This window comes from Delphinapterus leucas, chromosome 15 (genome assembly GCF_059928025.1).
Source record: "Delphinapterus leucas isolate spDelLeu-1000000601 "Yukka" chromosome 15, BTC_Dleu_Yukka2, whole genome shotgun sequence".
Lineage (NCBI taxonomy): Eukaryota > Metazoa > Chordata > Mammalia > Artiodactyla > Monodontidae > Delphinapterus > Delphinapterus leucas.
In genome coordinates this window covers 46,172,763-46,187,895 of record NC_143143.1, presented here as the reverse complement: position 1 = coordinate 46,187,895, position 15,133 = coordinate 46,172,763, and the positions used below count along the sequence as shown (strand labels likewise).

Here is a 15,133-nt window from a genome sequence, read left to right as displayed (position 1 = left end):
CAATACAGATGTGCAACTAAAGTAAAGCATGCATTTGGTTTTGCTGCAGACAATAAAAGTAATAACTGCTTTTAAAACTAGTAAAACACTGAACTTGATGGAAAGAGAAACTCTTTGAATATATCACCCTGCAATAGCTCAGTTCCCTGATTCATAAAGTACAACCATCAAACACTCAGGAATAAACACCCGGTAGTTAAAAAATAAATGAAACACAACTCTGAACCCACAGTACCCCTCACTGACTTATAAGGAAATAGATTTCTTATACTCCCAAAGAGATGCATGTATTACTCCCCAAGTGTTTAGCGTCATCATTGTATATCATACAAATGTCCCTAATAGAAATTTGTTTTGAATTTGCCTTGGTTAAAATAATCTTCTATTTTGGTGTACAGTTTCAGTTTGTTTTAAAGCACTGTTTGTATTACTTGAAGTAATACTTTTCCTCACTTTCATTTTATTTTATTTTCTTACAAAATTTACAGTTTATTTCCAATTACTCCAGACCCTAATAGTCTATTTTGCTTTTGGTAGCGTTCGTATATCTGTTGAATTGCATTCTGTTTGTTGGATTTATTTCCAATGAATGTCTCTGCAACTACTTCTTTTGGTGGCAAAACAAAAGGACTTTCCTGTTTAGGACCTTCAGGTTGCATTTGTAACCTGTCCCTACAATCAACCCTCTTAATAGGCCAAGTGTCCTAATTAATTCACCGTACCCTCTGATTTAAGTATTTATGGTTGTGACTCATTGAAATGCTGATAAACTAGTTCCTATTGGTCTTAAAAGAAATAATTTTCCTGGCAGTGTTATCAGGTTTCTTTTGTTTTTTTTTTTAACGTCTTTATTGGAGTATAATTGCTTTACAATGGTGTGTTAGTTTCTGCTGTATAACAAAGTGAATCAGCTATACATATACATATATCCCCATATCTCCTCCCTCTGTGTCTCCCTCCCACCCTCCCTATCCCACCCCTCTAGGTGGTCACAAAGCACAGAGCTGATCTCCCTGTGCTATGCGGCTGCTTCCCACTAGCTAGCTATTTTACATTTGGTAGTATGTAAAAGTCCATGCCATTCTCACTTTGTCCCAGCTTATTACTCTTCCCCCTTCCTGTGTCCTCAAGTTCATTCTGTATGTCTGCGTCTTTATTCCTGCCTGCACCTAGGTACTTCAGAATTTTTTTTTTTAAGATTCCATATATATGTGTTAGCAAACGGTATTTATTTTTCTCTTTCTGACTTACTTCACTCTGTATGACAGTCTCTAGGTCCATCCAACTCACTACAAATGACTCAATTTCATTTCTTTTTGTGGCTGAGTAATATTCCATTGTATATATGTGCCACATCTTCTTTATCCATTCATCTGTCGATGGACACTTAGGTTGCTTCCTTGTCCTGAATATTGTACATAGAGCTGCAATGGTTTTCTCAGGGTATATGCCCACTAGTGGGATTGCTGGGTCGTATGGTAGTTCTATTTTTAGTTTTTTAAGGAACCTCCATACTGTTCTCCATAGTGGCTGTATCAATGTACATTCCCACCAACAATGCAAGAGGGTTCCCTTTTCTCCACACCCTCTCCAGCATTTGTTCTTTGTAGATTTTTTGATGATGGCCATTCAGACTGGTGTGAGGTGATACCTCATTGTAGTTTTGATTTGCATGTCTCTAATGATTAGTGATGTTGAGCATCCTTTCATGTGTTTGTTGGCAATCTGTATATCTTCTTTGGAGAAATGTCTATTTAGGTCTTCTGTCCATTTTTGGATTGCGTTCTTTGTTTTTTTGATATTGAGCTGCATGAGCTGCTTGTAAATTTTGGAGATTAATCCTTTGTCATTTGCAAATATTCTCTCCCATTCTGAGGGTTGTCTTTTCGTTGTGTCAGTGTTTCCTTTGCTGTGCAAAAGCTTTTAAGTTTAATTAGGTCGCATTTGTTTATTTTTGTTTTTATTTCCATTTCTCTAGGAGGTGGGTGAAAAAGCATCTTGCTGTGATATATGTCATAGAGTGTTCTGCCTATGTTTTCCTCTAAGAGTTTTATAGTGTCTGGCCTTAAATTTAGGTCTTTAATCCATTCTGAGTTTATTTTTGTGTATGGTGCTAGGGAGTGTTCTAATTTCATTCTTTTACATGTAGCTGTCCAGTTTTCCCAGCACCACTTATTGAAGTGGCTGTCTTTTCTCCATTGTATATCCTTGCCTCCTTTGTCCTTTGTCATAGATTAGTTGACCATAGGTGCGTGGGTTTACCTCTGGGCTTTCTATCCTGTTCCATTGATCTGCATTTCTGTTTTTGTGCCAGTACCATACTGTCTTGATTACTGTAGCTTTTTAGTATAGCCTGAAGTCAGGGAGTCTGATTCCTCCAGCTCCATTTTTTTCCCTCAAGACTGCTTTGGCTATTTGGGGTCTTTTGTGTTTCCATACAAATTTTAAGATTTTTTGTACTAGTTCTGTAAAAAATGCCATTAGTAATTTGATAGGGATTGCATTGAATCTGTAGATTGCTTTGGGTAGTATAGTTATTTTCACAATGTTGATTCTTCCAGTCCAAGAATATGGTATACCTCTCCATCTGTTGGTATCATCTTTAATTTCTTTCATCAGTGTCTTATACTTTCCTGCATACAGGTCTTTTGTCTCCTTAGGTAGGTTTATTCCTAGGTATTTTATTCTTTGTGTTGCAGTGGTAAATGGGAGTATTTTGTTAATTTCTCTTTCAGATTTCTCGTCATTAGTATATAGGAATGCCAGAGATTTCTGTGCATTAATTTTGTACCCTGCTACTTTACCAAATTCATTGATTAGCTCTAATAGTTTTCTGGTAGCATCTTTAGGATTCTCTATGTATAGTGTGTCATCTGCAAACAGTGACAGCTTTACTTCTTCTTTTCCGTTTTGGATTCTTTTTATTTCCTTTTCTTCTGTGATTGCTGTGGCTAAAACTTCCAACACTATGTTGAATAATAGTGGTGAGAGTGGATAAGCTTGTCTTGTTCCTGATGTTACAGGTAATGGTTTCAGTTTTTCACCATTGAGAATGATGTTGGCTGTGAGTTTGGCATTTATGGCCTTTATTATGTTGAGGTAATTCCCTCTAGGCCCACTTTCCGGAGAGTTTTTACCATAAATGTGTGTTGAATTTTGTCGAAAGCTTTTGCTGTATCTATTGAGATGATCATATGGTTTTTATTCTTCAATTTGTTAATATGGTGAATCACATTGATTGATTTGCATATATTGAAGAATCCTTGCATTTCTGGGATAAACCCCGCTTGATCATGATGTGTGATCCTCTTAATGTGCTGTTGGATTCTGTTTGCTAGTATTTTGTTGAGGATTTTTGCATCTATGTTCATCAGTTATATTGGTCTGTAGGCTTTTTTTCCTTTGTGACATCTTTGGTTTTGGTATCAGGTGATGGTGGCCTCATAAAATGAGTTTCGGAGTGTTGCTCCCTCTGCTATATTTGGGAAGAATTTGAGAAAGATGGGTGTTAGCTCTTCTCTAAATGTTTGATAGAATTTGCCTGTGAAGCCATCTGGTCCTGGGCTTTTGTTTTTGGAAGACTTTTAATCACAGTCTCAATTTCACTGCTTGTGATTGGTCTGTTCATATTTTCTATTTCTTCCTGGTTCAGTCTCAGAAGGTTGTGCTTTTCTAAGAACTTGTCCATTTCTTCCAGGTTGTCCATTTTATTGGCATATAGTTGCTTCTAGTAATCTCTCATGATCCTTTGTATTTCTGCAGTGTCAGTTGTTACTTCTCCTTTTTCATTTCTAATTCTATTGATTTGAGTCTTCTTCCTTTTTTTTCTTGATGAATCTGGCTAATGGTTTATCAATTTTGTTTATCTTCTCAAAGAGCCACTTTTAGTTTTATTGATCTTTGCTATTGTTTCCTCATTTCTTTTTCATTTATTTCTCATCTGATCTTTGTGATTTCTTTCTTCCTGCTAACTTTGGGCATTTTTTGTTCTTCTTTCTCTAATTGCTTTAGATGTAAGGTTAAGCTGCTTATTTGAGATATTTCTTGTTTCTTGAGGTAGGATTGTATTGCCGTAAACCTTCTTCTTAGAACTGCGTTTGCTGCATCCCATAGGTTTTGGGTTGTCGTGTTTTCATTGTCACTTGTGTCTAGGTATTTTCTGATTTCCTCTTTGATTTCTTCAGTGATCTCTTGCTTATTATGTAGTGTATTGTTTAGCCTCCATGTGTTTGTATTTTTTACACATTCTTTCCTTTAACTGATATCTAGTCTCATAGCATTGTGGTTGGAAAAGATACTTGATACGATTTCAATTTTCTTAAATTTACCAAGGCTTGATTTGGGACCCAAGATATGATCTATCCTGAAGAATGTTCCATGAGCACTTAAGAAAGTGTAATCTGTTTTTTTTTAGATGCAATGTCCTATAAATATCAATTAAGTTCATCTTGTTTAATGTACCTTTTAAATCTTGTGTTTCCTTATTTATTTTCATTTTGCATGATCTGTCCATTGGTGAAAATGGGGTGTTAAAGTCCCCTACTATGATTGTGTTACTGTCGATTTCCCCTTTTATGGGTGTTAGCATTTGCCTTACGTATTGAGGTGCCCCTATGTTGGGTGCATAAATATTTACAATTGTTATATCTTCTTCTTGGATCGATCCCTTGATCATTATGTAGTGTCCTTCTTTGTCTCTTGTAATAATCTTTATTTTAAAGTCTTTGTTGTCTGATATGAGAACTGCTACTCCAGCTTTCTTTTGATTTCCATTTGCATGGAATATCTTTTTCCATCCCCTCACCTTCAGTCTGTATGTGTCCCGAGGTCTGAAGTGGGTCTCTTTTAGACAGCATGTATACGGGTCTTGTTTTTGTATCCATTCAGCCAGTCTATGTCTTTTGGTTGGAACATTTAATCCATTTACATTTAAGGTAATTTTCGATATGTATGTTCCTATTACCATTTTCTTAATTGTTTTGTGTTTGTTATTGTAGGTGTTTTCCTTCTCTTCTGTTTCCTGCCTAGAGAAGTTCCTTTAGCATTGTTGTAAAGCTGGTTTGGTGGTGCTGAATTCTCTTAGCTTTTGCTCGTCTGTAAAGGTTTTAATTTCTCCACCGAATCTGAATGAGATCCTTGCTGGTTAGAGTAATCTTGGTTGCAGATGTTTCCCTTTCATCACTTTAAATATGTCTTCCCCTTCCTCTGGCTTGCAGAGTTTCTGCTGAAAGATCAGCTGTTAACCTTATGGGGATTCCCTTGTATGTTATTTGTTACTTTTCCCTTGCTGCTTGTAATATTTTTTGTATTTAATTTTTGATAGTTTGATTAATATGTGTCCTGGCATGTTTCTCCTTGGATTTATCCTGTCTGGCACTTTGTGCTTCCTGGACTTGATTGACTATTTCCTTTCCCATATTAGGGAAATTTTCAACTATAATCTCTTCAAATATTTTCTCAGTCCCTTTGTTTTTCTCTTATTCTCCTGGGACCCATATAATTCGAATGTTGGTGCCTTAAATGTTGTTCCAGAGATTTCTCAGACTGTCCTCAGTTCTTTTCATTCTTTTTTCTTTATTCTGCTCTGTAGTAGTTATTTCCACTATTTTATCTTCCAGGTCACTTATCCGTTCTTCTGCCTCAGTTATCTTGCTATTCATTCCTTCTAGAGAATTTTTCACTTTATTTATTGTGTTGTTCATCATTATTCATTTGCTCTTTAGTTCTTCTAGGTCCTTGTTAAACGTTTCTTGTATTTTCTTCATTCTATTTCCAAGATTTTGGATCATCCTTACTATCATTATTCTGAATTCTTTTTCAGGTAGACTGCCTATTTCCTCTGTATTTGTTTTGTTTGTGGGTTTTTACCTTGCTCCTTCATCTGCTGTGTTTTTCTCTGTCTTCTCATTTTACTTAACTTACTGTGTTTTCAGTCTCCTTTTCGCAGGCTGCAGGTTCTTAGTTCCCGTTGTTTTTGGTGTCTGCCTCCAGTGGCTAAGGTTGGATCTTGGGTTGTGTAGGCTTCCTGGTGGAGGGGACTAGTGCCTGTGTTCGGGTGGATGAGGCTGGATCTTGTCTTTCTGGTGGGCATGACGGTGTCCAGTGATGTGTTTTGGGGTGCCTGTGACCGTATTATGATTTTAGGCAGCCTCTCTGCTAATGGGTGAGGTCGTGTTCCTGTTTTGCTAATTGTTTGGCATAGGGTGTCCAGCACTGTAGCTTGCTGGTTGTTGAGTGGGGCCGGGTCTTAGCGTTGAGATGGAGATCTCTGGGAGAGCTTTCACCGTTTGATATTACGTGGAGCTCGGACGTCTCTCGTGGACCAGTGTGCTGAATTTGGCTCTCCCACCTCCAAGGCACTGGCCTGACACCTGGCTGGAACACGGAGACCCTGTCAGCCACACGGCTCAGAAGAAAAGGGAGAAAGAAAGGAATGATATAAAAAGAAATAATGTTATTAAAATAGAAAATTTTAAAAAATTATTAAAAATAAAAAAATTAAAAGTAATAAAAATAGAAAAAATCAAAAAGAGAGAAAGAAAGAAGAGATCAACCAAACCACAAAACAAATCCACCAATGATAACAAACACTAAAAACTATATTAAAAAAGAAAGAAAAAAAAAAAGGCCAGACAGAAACCTAGGACAAATGGTAAAAGCAAATCTATACAGACAAAATCACACAAAGCAGCACACACCTACACACTCATGAAAGGAGAAAAAGGAAAAAAAATATATATATATAACTGTTGGGAAGTCTGAGGTCTTCTGCCAGCATTCAGTAGGTGTTCTGTAGGAGTTCTTCCACATGTAGATGTATTTCTGATGTATTTGTGGGGAGGAAGGTGGTCTCCACGTCGTACTACTTCGCCATCTTGAAGGTGTCTCCTGTTATCAGTTTTAAAAATTCAGATTTCTTACATTTGTGGTTAGCAAATTCAGCAGACAGCCTAAATGCAGCATCACATTAATGAGTCCTGGAAGCTGCTGGCGTTAAAAGGAGTAAATTAGAGTCAACACTGCTTATTTGGGCACATTAGGATAAAATAGTATGAGAGCTCAGACTTAACAAAAATCGATTCGACACATGGAGTACACATCCATCATGGCTTTGTTATGATGTCAGGCAGAGCAGCAACCCAGTTTTCTTTTATGAAGAATGCTACATTAGCATCCCCACATCCTTGGACGGCTGTGACATTTGCTGTTACAGAACTACTTTGAGGCAGCCACGGGGCCCTTGGGGACTACTCCAAGTACATTAAAAAATTAAGTTGGCATCAACTGACTTATTGAACTCTTTATTGATATCCTTGGGATTTGCTTGTCAATCTGCACAGCAGGTAGTCTCCTTCCATACAGACTGCATTAAGTAGGAGGTTGCAACAGTTATGTTGATGATTCATGCAAATTAGTTTTTTCTATCCCATCCCCACGCATAACAACAACAGTAATAAAAGCAGCTCGGAATTCCACCTTTGGCCTGGGCATTTTCTCTGCATGGTATCTGGGCTTACTTCACAGTAAGCTCTAGGTAGATATTAGCCCTTCTCTGAGATTTTAAGCATTACCTCAGTGTCATAAACCAAAGCCCTTGCCATTGACCTCAGTTGTAGAAAAGAAGTTTTAAATTTTCTTTTGACCTAGGTTTTGCACCCTGAGAGACTCCAGAGATTGTATTTTACAGATAATATAATAATTCTTTTTTTTAATTGAAGTATAGTTGATTTACAAGGTTGTGCCAATCTCTGCCGTATAGCAGAAGACTCAGTTGTACACATATAGACATTCTCTTTTTATATTATTTTCCATTATGGTTTATCACAGGATATTGAATATAGTTCCTTGTGCTATAGATAATGTAATAATTCTTGAATTCATCTTATTTTTATATTTGCACATTTCCCTTGCCAAAATAAAAAGTTGCCAGAACATACTCCTTGCTGCGGTCCCTCTCCAAAACTGTTATCTTTATTAAAGTGTTGGAGGTTAGACATTTAATTTCACAAGCGTACTTATTGATTTGCATTTGAATAAGATTTTAATACGTATTAATAGTAGTTCAAAATATGTAACTAATTTTTTTACGTAATATCTAATATAGAAGACTTCATAGTCTCATAAAGTAAAAAAGGATTATATGCAAGAATCATTATGCTCTACCCATGTTATTGTCATAATCCATCTTCCTGGTATCCTTTTAGTTTAATAATTTTAATTTTTTATGAAAGTAATGTTGGTCAGTTTTAAAACTTAGGAAAAATAGGGAAGCATAATGAAGAAAATAAAGATGACATATAGTCTCACAACCTAAAGGTAAGTCCTGTTAATAGTTGATAGCCCTTCAGAATTTTTCACCTATATTTTCCAATGTATCTATATGTATAAAGTTTTTCTGTGTGTGTTTTATGTATACTTAGTCCATGCAACTAATTTTGTGCTATTTTGGTACATTTTAAGGGTGTGCCATGATTTATTTAGTTAATTACCTGCTGTTGGAATTTAAGTTGATTCTGAGCTATTGTGATTATAAATGTTTCTTTGACCATTCCTGAATACACAGCTTCTCTTTAAGAACGTGAAAGGTTATGAATGTTTAAATTTCAAACACATTACTCAAATACCCTCTAGAACACACCTGTGTAGGAAGTTGCCTGATTCTGACTTTACTTTTGGGACTAACTTGAATGGCATGGTCTTTCATTTCTTCCATCAAAGCCATTTGCGTGCTTCCTGTTCACTAGGCTTTGTGCTGGGCCCAAGATACAGCAATGATGTGAAACAGACACCCCTGTCACTCTACTGGAACTTACCATGCAGTGAGTGGAGGCAAATCTGAAATAAATGATTGTACAAGTGCCTTCTGGATGGAACTTGTGTTATGAAGGAAAAGTTACAGGGAGTTTGAACCTGATCTAATGTGGGAAGTCAGGAAAGGCCTCCCTAAAGAAATGATATCTGACACTTAAAAGGTGAGGTTGTGCATGGGATATAATATATACTGTGTTACATCATGCTGGCAACCATTAGACATTACATTCCTACTGGGGAATGCTAGGTATGCTTTGGCATATTCTAAGTCAGGTCGTTTTTTTCTATTTTATGGTTAGACAATAAAAACATAGTCTACAGAGTCTCTTTCAACTCCCTTCTCTTCCTTTTGCTCACAATTACAATGATTAACATATGATGGTCCAGAACTGTTTTTTAAAGGGAAAAGTGATGCCTATGCTCAAAAGAGTAGCACGTCACTGAGGTGGAGTTTTATCCTACAAGCACTGTATTCAGGTTACTTGGTGCCAAGTGAAGTTCCACTCCCAGTTGTCTAACAGTCGTTTTTGAGGGTCTTAAGCAAAAAGGAGAAGACCTTGGAGCGCCATATTAGACTGTAAACAGTAATGCCTTTAAGTCTGACTTTTTCTCTTTGGACATATTCTACCCATCACTCTTGTCCACACTCACCAAAGTCACTAGAAAGGGAACGAAAATGTGTGGAGTTCGAATACAGTTTTGACTTATATGATGCCAGAAACTCGTCAGAAACAAACCAATACTGTTTTTTGAATGAACTGACTCTCTTTGTTTCCAGAAAATAATTATTTTTAGTCTCAGCATTAAATTTCTATAGACAAAATCTTTGATTCTTTGTTAACTATTTCAAAATTGTACTTCTTACTATATAAAACTATGCAAATATTATTTTCCTAAAAGTTCAGTTGAGTTAATCCTTAACATTGATGAATTGACACAGACTATTCCATGACATAAAATGAGTTTTACGTTAAATTGAATGAACACCCTTATATACGAGTCCCACAGAACCATAGCTATTTGGTTGTTTTTAATCCAAAGGAAAAAATGGCCTATAAATATTGTTGATACAAATATCACCATTTAAGATGCAGTGGGTTGCTAGTTTTCTCTTTTCTCTGTGAATTGTATGCTTGGTTGACCAGGATTCAGTGAAACCTCTCATTAGGGCACTACGGTTCATTAAGGCTTAAAGAGGCATCACTGAAATTTGAATTGTCCATGCTGTGATCACTGGGCCACTAGGAATGGTAATCAGGTAATATTTTTCTGTGTTCTTTACTTGTACAATGGTTTTAGAGCCTTTTTTTTTTTTTAACTTTAATGCTTAAGCTTTGTGTTATATAAAACATTGGCAAGCTTCTTAAGGATGGTATCTTTCTGCTTAATTGAAATTAAAAAAATTAGATTCTTATATAAAGCATTTGAATACCAAATGTGAATATGATGCCAGGTTTGTTTTTCACTTATTAGAAAGAGCATGTTAGTGTAATCTTTATTTCTATTTCATTTCCTTAAGCCGAGTGAAATGTCTGCATGTTCATATAAAACTAGAAAAATCAAGGAGCAATCTAGATATTGATTTATAGAATGTCCAATGTGCAGATTGAGAGAAACCACATTCAAATGTAATAATTTAGTTAACGGTGGACTGAAATAAGGGTCAGATTATTAACTGGCAGGGAATTACCATACGCATATCATAGCCAGATCCACAGGGAAAGGACTTGTTTAACCTACATCAGAAAACAACTTGTCTTCAGGCATTTGAGGATCAGTAACTATTCCATAGAAATATTTCTTTTATCCAGTGGGCCCAAGAAGTCAACCTGCCTTTGCTTTGCTGGCTAGAGAGATGCCCTCATAAGTAATACATTTATCCTTTAAAAATATTCCTTTAGAAATAATTTGAACCAAAATTATCTGTACCTAGTCCAAGTGGCAAGGTATTTTTCTCTATATATACTGTTAAAGCTCGGTGTTGATTATTTTATCTGCACGTTTTGCTCTGGGTGGTGGTTGTGAGCATGCCTCCCTGGGGTGGCCTTCATCTTACAGTACCGGAAACCTCACTCTGCTCACCTGGTTTCCCCACTCTTGTGTCTCCTCAGTGGAAGGAACTGGTGACCACTCTTAGCTCACCACCTACCAAAGGCCTAACAAAAAAATATGTGTCCAATAAATATTTGTTGGTTAAATTAACTTCTCTAGATTTCTACCATCTAGCACAGTGCCTGACACAATTACATCCTTAATAGATGTCCTGCATGAGTGAATGAATGTATGCATGAATGGGCGAATTTACCATTTTTTTGGTAAATATTTCCTATTTTATTGATGTGACTGATTGGAGGCGTAATCCCTGACTTATAGGGAAAAAAAAAAGTTTAGAGAAAAGTTTTCAGATATTCTGTTGGAATATCAGTGTAATATAAGACTTGTTTTTTGGCAAAATCACTTCCCAACACTCCTACTCCCCCTCACCTCCCCCCCAAGAAAAAGTGATAAAATGCAATTAACTGAAATTTGGTATTTCTGTGTGGGAGATTTCTGTGGAGAGTGTACAAGTTAATGTATATGTCTTATCAGTGTGTCTCAATTTCATTGATAATGTATTTTGAACTTTGAAAGCTATTTTACTCTTTGAATAACAAAGTTGAGAAATACATGTTTAGCAGGAATACACTGATTTTCAAACAAATGATCAAATCACCTACATTTTCAGTCACATTATTATTATCATTTGTAAATTTCATAGTCTACCTTAAACTTAAATAAAGGAGAAAAAGTGAAAGCTCTACTATAATAATATTCAAAGTATGGCTTAAAGCCCACTGGTGGCTACTTCTTACATGGTAAAGGGATGGACAATTTCATAGGCTTTCGTTTTTATAAAGTTCCAAGGGCTACTTACTAACAGTATTAGTAGTTACCTGCTAAGGCAATTCTTAAATTTAGTAATGTTTGCCATAAACTTAATACGATACTAAACTTTATGAAAATCATTTCAGAAGTCAGGTTGCCCTTTAAACCTCAAGTATGTCGCCAGTAACTAAACACGTGTAAACATCTAAGATAATTCTAATCCCCACAATTTTGGGAAAAGATGCTTTGTTAATGTCACACTGTCAGGCTGTTATGTGTTTGCCGTAGTTTTCATTTTTTTGTTTTTCTTGCATTAAGTAATGCATGGTACTATAGTACAAATGTAAGGTTCACACTGAATGGTTGTTTTATTCTTGGGGATGCACCCTGACTGTGCTTGGTCCCTTTGAGACCAGTGTTACAACAGAAAGATGTTGAAGTCTAACCCCAGAAAGCCTTGAAAACTAATGTGGATCTTTCCTGAAGGTCTTTCTGGAAGGCAGTAGTGAGAGTTGCATCAGACAAGAAGATGTAGATCCAGGCTTCCTAATACTCCCTCCTATTTAAATATCTCTGTCTCCAGAGTTCCATGCCTAAGGCCACCTGCTCTTCTTCTCTCTACCTCCCTCCTTTCCATCCCTCTATTTCTTCAACTACCCTTCCTTTTTTAAATACAATATTTTGGCCTGTCTGGTTGGCCTCTGACACTGTCCTGTTCCCTCCTCAGCCTGATCAAGTCAATGAAGACCAGGTAGTTATAAAATTAGTAAAGGAATGAAGCTCAAGCAGGTGAAGGGGGATGGAGGGGAGGAATTATGAAAGCATATAATTTAATTATTATAATTATCTTATTCCTGTCTGCATCTTGGTTAAACATGGGATTCTTGAATTAAAGCAGAATCAAAAATGTTGAGATGCTACCTTTCTTGGTTTGCATACCCCACAAAGCAGAGCCTGAGACAAGGATTTGGGTGCAAATAGTTTATTTGGTTACCATCCCAGGAAGTAGAAGTGAAGAGATAGGGAGTAAGTTAGAGAACAGGGCAAAACCCAGCAAAGGATATGTTCTTGACCTGGTTACCACTGAGGGCAACTGAGGCTCAATCCTGCTGGGAACCCTCTGAAGAAAAATGTAGACGACATAGCCTCCCTCTAAACAGAAGTGTCCCTCTAAACAGCACTGTCCAATAGGACTTTCTGATGATGGAAGTGTTCTATGTCCACATTGTCCTGTATCATAGCCCCATATAACTATTGAGCATTTGAAATATGACTAGTGTGACTGAAGAATTGGATTTTTAATTTATTTAATTTTAATTAATTTAAATGTAAACAGCCACATAATGGCTGACTAGGGACTACTCCATTGGACAGCACAGTTCTAAGATGCTCTCTAACTTCTGTTCCATTTGTGAAGGTATCTAGGGGGAGGGATATTAACTCCCTTATACTTCCAATCCACCCAGTGTGGGAGCTAAGACATCTGCCATGGCTTGAGAGAAATTGCTGAGGAGGAAAAGTTGAAAGAAACACTGCCTTGGTGTGAGGAGACTACCCCCAACAGCTGCAAGCAAATCACCTCACAGACAGGCTGAGGGGGTCGGCTGGAGGTACAAAATGGCTTTTATACTGCCTTACAGGGCACTGAAAAGGCAACAGTTTAGTACATTCACATCTGTTTTTATGATTCTGTATCTCAATTCACTTCGTAAAAAATTTAATTCTGGTAATAATTCTGAAGTTCTATTAATTTAATGCTTTGAAACTTTTAATATTTTCTGAATAGCTTTTTTGTTTCTTTTAAAACTTTAATAATTTTAATTTTACTTTAAGTTAGTCACCGGGACAAAAGTGTCACCTCATTATTAAGTAGTATTTTACAGTGTTTTCAATTATTACATTTTGAAATGCAAGTAGAAAATGCTATTGCTTTACATTTTTATTTTCATACAAGTGTATTCAAGTTAGTTTCAACAATAATAAAAACTACTTCAAGTTATTTGTCACTAATGAATGCCATAGCTTTGTAAATTGCATAAGCTAAATAAAAATACTATGATGAAAAAAATGTAGCAACTTCTAGTGATTCAAATTATAAAAAATGATGAGGCTCTATTTTCTTAAAGTTAGCTGTAAACCATTCTATTCATATTCAAATTTTTAAAAATTGAATTTTCTGGGAAAATACTACTTGTCCCTAAAGAAATCCATCAAGCTCTAAAAATGTAGGATAAATACAGCATACATGAAGGTAAATAACACATTAGGGAGCTACTCTGCAGTAAAACAAAATTTACTCTTACTTTTTGCATTTCTATAAAATGACTGTTTAAAGGCTAGGAATAAAGGCCAAAATTTGCATTTAAATGGAGATTTTTGTTTTGTTTTGTTTTGTTTTGTTTTTGCGGTACGCAGGCCTCTTACTGTTGTGGCCTCTCCTGTTGCGGAGCACAGGCTCCGGACGCACAGGCTCAGCGGCCATGTCTCACGGGCCCAGCCACTCCGCGGCACGTGGGATCTTCCCGGACCGGGGCACGAACCCATGTCCCCTGCATCGGCAGGCGGACTCTCCACCACTGCACCACCAGGGAAGCCCCGAAGCCAGAATTCTTTAATCTTAAAATGGCAGCGAGTCTGAAGGGTTATAATTGAAATGTATAAAATTATAAATGCCATCCACAGGTTGCCCATACTATTTAATCAAATTCTAGAAGACAGAACTGACTACATGAACCCTCTCCTACTTGCATCCTAAGGATTAATTTATGGGTAAGAGGTCTGTAAAGGTTGTTAATAGGAAATCAAACTTTTAGAGCTATCTCCTAACTTTTGGTGATGATGGACCATGAAACAGAATACCAAGTTGAATGTATCAGTTTGGCAGAAATATACATAGGGACTGAGAATTTTCTTCCTTCAAAATCATGTATGTACACAGGATGATGGATAACAAATATTAGATAGTCCAGAAATACTTGATGAAAGAATGAATGAAAATAGATTGTAAAAAATAAGCAGGTGTGCTTCAGAGAGTTCATAAAAGTTTTTCAAAATGATAAGAGGAAATAGAAATCATGTGATTAATTAGAAAGGTGTGATGGATTGGTCTGTAAATTAAAGGTAGACTAATTTTTCCTTTTTATTCATTATTGATTCCTGAAGACTAAAGTGGAAAGTGTTTATTATATATGCATAATATCTAGAAAATAAAATTAGATTTTCAAAATGAACTTTGTCTTCCCAGGGACCACAGAACAGGCCATGGGTGAATTTCTTCATCAAGACAGAGGCTTACCATTAGGACATTTTTGATTGTCTAACAGACAGGACATTGTTATATAATTAACAAATACACTTGCCACAGCAATGGAAAAATTCAGATGTGCTTAGGAGCCCCCAGTGAGGATAATGATAGCTGAGTATATCCTTCCTTGAAAACAAACACAGCTCAAGTTTT

General features: G+C 36.4%; 1 protein-coding gene across 1 annotated transcript in view; it reads left to right on the top strand.

The window, feature by feature from the left end:
- The window catches only part of MACROD2 (mono-ADP ribosylhydrolase 2), a 1,987,750-nt gene that overhangs the window by 808,689 nt on the left and 1,163,928 nt on the right, over positions 1-15,133 (top strand). The gene's annotated exons all lie outside the window — the stretch shown is intronic.